This window comes from Marmota flaviventris, chromosome 5 (genome assembly GCF_047511675.1).
Source record: "Marmota flaviventris isolate mMarFla1 chromosome 5, mMarFla1.hap1, whole genome shotgun sequence".
NCBI lineage: Eukaryota > Metazoa > Chordata > Mammalia > Rodentia > Sciuridae > Marmota > Marmota flaviventris.
Genome location: NC_092502.1, coordinates 35715179 through 35719464, shown reverse-complemented (window position 1 = coordinate 35719464; position 4286 = coordinate 35715179). Strand labels below are relative to the sequence as shown.

At 46.3% G+C, this 4286-nt stretch overlaps 1 pseudogene; it reads right to left on the bottom strand.

The window, feature by feature from the left end:
• Positions 1–226: 226 nt before the first annotated feature.
• Positions 227–1755, bottom strand: LOC114084144 (protein RCC2 pseudogene; annotated as a pseudogene).
• Positions 1756–4286: the final 2531 nt, after the last annotated feature.

The window sequence follows — 4286 nt, the reverse complement described above, 5'->3', positions numbered from 1 at the left end:
AGAAATAACAAAGACGTGAAAGGGATCAAGTAGCTTAGAACAAACTGTGGACTGAAAACCATCTTTTTTTTATGAGCAAATCTTTTAATTAAAAATTAAACATCAAAAGGAGAAAAAAAAAAAACACTTTGGAAAGCAAACAGGTAGTTAACGTTGAATCTCGTAGAAAACGGAACCTCGGGGAGTCTAACAAAAATGCACCTTCGGTCAACTTTGCTTTTGATTCCTAGTCCGACTTCCCGTCCCGGTGCAGGTGGAGTGACCGCTGCTGTGGGCCGCGGCGCCTCAGAGCCATGCGCTGGTTGTACTCTGGGGGCGGCTTCAGCTTCTCCTTCTCGGTCTTGCTCTCGTCCCCTGCGATCACCAGGGAGTGTGAGTAGCCCATGGCCACCTGTTCTGAGAAGATGCGGTCCAGAGTCCTCACCTCTTGGGCCGCAGTAGAAGACTTGGGCTTATGGTCCCCGTAGCCCAGTTCTCTGAAGGTCGGCGACTGGCCCCAGCTGATGGTGCTCTCGTCCGCTGCCACGAAGATGCTACTCTTCCCACACGCCAGGCTCCGGATCCTCCAGCCACAGAGATCCTGCACTGCTTTCGGGTACATGGTGGACTCACGGGAGGTGTTGGTGGCCCCCCAGAAAAACAGGCCACCCACTTTGCTGACAGCAAAGGAGCAGGTGTAGCCAGCGAAGATCTGGGAGGCCCCTCACCCAGGGAAGTCGAGGAGCTTCACCAGGCGCGGCATCATCTCCTCCTTCTGCTCTGCGTGGCCCAGCTGGCCATAGCCACCGAAGCCCCAGATGAAGACACGCTTCTGGGAGTCCAAAACCAGCGTGTGGTTGGCGCCACAGGCCACGTCACGCACCACCACGTTTGGGAAAGGCAAGATCTGCCCGTCTTTCGTCTTCTCAATGAAGATGGCCACCCTCCAGGGCACCAGCTCACAGTCGTACTCTATCCGCTGAGCCAGGGCAATGAACTTCCCGTCCGTGTTGTGTCCCAGCTGGCCGTACTCAGGGCATCCAAAGGAATAGAGGTTTCCTTTGCAGTCCATTATCTTACTGAATTCAGCCCCACAGGCCATTTTGGTAATTGGCTGGCCGATGTACATTATCTGCGCAGGGCTGGGGACGGCATCTGTCTGCTTGCCAAGCCCCAGCTGTCCCATTTTGTTCCAAAAGCAAACACGGAGCCCATTTCCGTCAAGGCCAGGGTGTGGTTGCGCCCACATGCAGCCCATATGATGGCTGAGGGACTCGATGAGTCTGGGGGCTTCGACTCGCTTGGTGTCGCCATGGCCCAGCTGCCCCTTCTCATTTCGACCCCAGTTCCACAGTTTCCCTTCCGTGGTGATGAGGAGGCTGTGGGCGGCACACGAACCCGAAACCACCGTTTACACCCCTGTACCCACAACAGGCATCCATACCTGTGGAAATACCTCTGAAATGGGTTATCCCAATAATCTGTCTAGAAGTTACCTGTAGAGGAATCACTGCTAACAGAAAGTTACTGAAACCCCCTTTCCCTCACCATGGACCAAAAGAGTGCAGTGGAGCTGACTAAGAGCTAATTACTCTCAGGGAGTGCTAACTCTGACCCAGCACTCAACACAGCCTCTGTGGGAGCTCAGACAAAGATGGGCCAACTGACACCCCACCCCATCATTGGTGATGAGTAAAACCCAATGGGCTGTACCCACCAGAACTGAGGCTTCTGTAGTACAGGGAGGCCAGAGACAGCTTTATCTGTAGGCCTCATGGATGTAGAAGGATTCAAGGTGCTTGGATAGCACAGTATCAAGGATATCCCAGAAGAAGGAACCAGTGCAGCAATTCAAAATTTGAACAGTAAGAGACCAGGGGCAGGCTGTCCAACTGACTCTTTTACCCAGTCAGCAGAGGGGAACAGAGCTCACTCTTCATACTCACAGGCATTAAGAGCTCTCTTGGGCCAAGTGTCTCTCTATCCCAGTCAGAGGGTCAGTATCCCAGTAATCTAGATCAGCCTAGGTATAGGGTCAGTACCACAGATGACCCATGGGCCCCATGGTTGTACGCAATCACCAGGTGCTTGATTGCACCACTCCAGGGAAGACCCAGCAGAGGGGAGCCTGCACTGGTGATTAACAACCATGGGAAACGGGAAGTCAGACACAGGAAGGCCAAATGACTCTATTTTACAGTCACAGGAATGGTATCCCAGCAATTTACAACAGTCAGGAGGGAGGCTTCTGCGCCACACACCACTTACAGAAACACACCATCACAGGTTCCACACTTTCAGACAGTTACAAAGCTCTATGCCACATTAAAGAAGGCCCTTAGGAGGAAGTGGGTGTCCAGTGGCCAAAAGCAGTGTGACAACCCTGAACCCACATCCTGTGCTCCTGCACTCAGTAGAAATAATCAACAGACAACAAAACAACCCTGCAAGCATGCAGCCTCAGGCCCCTGGACTGATGAAAAAGAACTGGGTGTTTGGAAATCAATAGCAACCAACGGTTGCTGTGCTCAACACCTCTAGGAGAAACAAAACATGAAGAGTGATAGGAATCTTCCAAAGCTCCCAAATCTTGAAGAAGGAATATATTTATAAATCCCTAGACACACACAGATACGTTTACATACATATGTATATGATATGTGTTATATATACATATGATATATGTATATATATGTGATATATACTACTCTTCATTTTGATTTCATATTTGTTCCCCTAGTTATTGATACTGAACTCTCAACCCATTTAATTGTGTTCTTTCCAAGCTTTCAGAGAATTAACTGGAGTTATTCTGTGTTTTCCAAGCCCAGACTTATATACTTGATCTTCTTAGTCCTTCTTTGTCCTCTTACCTTACCTGCAACGGCCTCAAATCCCAATTTTTCTCTCCTCCAACTTTTTCCCCCTATATAACATAGTAGTAACTTTACTAGATTTAATAATCAATTTATCAAACTGTTCTTGAACATTCCTATGATAATATACCTGTCTTAGAGACTGTAGAGAGCATTTTCAAGTTTTTGTTTTCCTAAGATGAATAAATATGTGGCTTTGCTCTGTTTAGTGTCTTCTCTCAATGTGATAATACTTTAGTGTCTTCTCTCAAAGTGGTGCTGATACTGAAAACAGCAGAAGTCACAAGTTGAGTGAAAGTATCAACATCTGGATGTTCACCCAGCCTGGGGACTTATGGGATAGGAGCTCTAAATAGTCTGTTGCATAAAAGGAGATTATAATCATGCTGGCAGATGCGTGGACATTAACAGTACAAAAAAGGAAAGGAACAAACAACCCCAAACAGTAAATACTTCAACAAATGATCACATTGATACTGCAATATAGAAAATGGTTGAGAAATTATTTAGAAAGTTTACAGTTAAAATATTCCGTGAGCTAAAAGAAGATGTAAAGCATGAATTTGAAAAATACAGAAAGTGGAACATCATGTGTGTGTGTGTGTGTGTGTGTGTGTGTGTGTGTGTGTGTGTATGAAGACAACAAAGATTTACTTCTCACAATTCTGGAAGATGAGGAGTACAAATGAAGTTGTGCAGATTTTCTGCCTGGTGAGGGTCTATTTCCTTGTTCATAGATGTGAACTTCTCACTGTGTTCTCACATGAGAGAGGGAACTAGCAAGATCTCTATGGTCTCTTTTATAAAGGCATTAAGCCCAATTATGAAGGTTCTGCTCTCAAGTCCTCATCATCTCCACAGGCCCTAATATCTAATATTGTCATCGTGGATGTTAGAATTAATCTTTTGAATTTGGAGAGGACATAGGCAACCATTTGGCACCCCTAAAATCACTTGGATATTTCTACTGCTCCTTTGCTAATGTATTAGTCTAAGGCTGCCATATCAGAATAGCACAGACTGGGTTGCTTAAATAACAGACACTGAAGCTGGGCATGGTGGCACACACCTGTAATCCCAGCAGCTCAGGAGAATCATGAGTTCAAAGCCAGCCTCAGCAACTTAGTGAGGATGTTTCAAAATAAAATATAAGAGGGGCTGGGCATGTGTCATAGGGGTTAAGAGCCCCTGGATTCAATCCCCAGTACCACAAACAAAAACCAAAACCAAAAACAGACATTTAATTCTAAAAGTTCTAGAATTTGCAATTCCATGATGAACAGGCTGGCCAAATTTCTGGTGAGGGCTCTTTTTCAGGCTTGCAGAGAGCCACCTGCCTGGCATGTCCTCACTTGGCTTCTTTTGGAAGACATTTTTAATGTATGGAATGCTTTATGCTGTAATACTTTGGATTTTTGACTTGGTGAAACT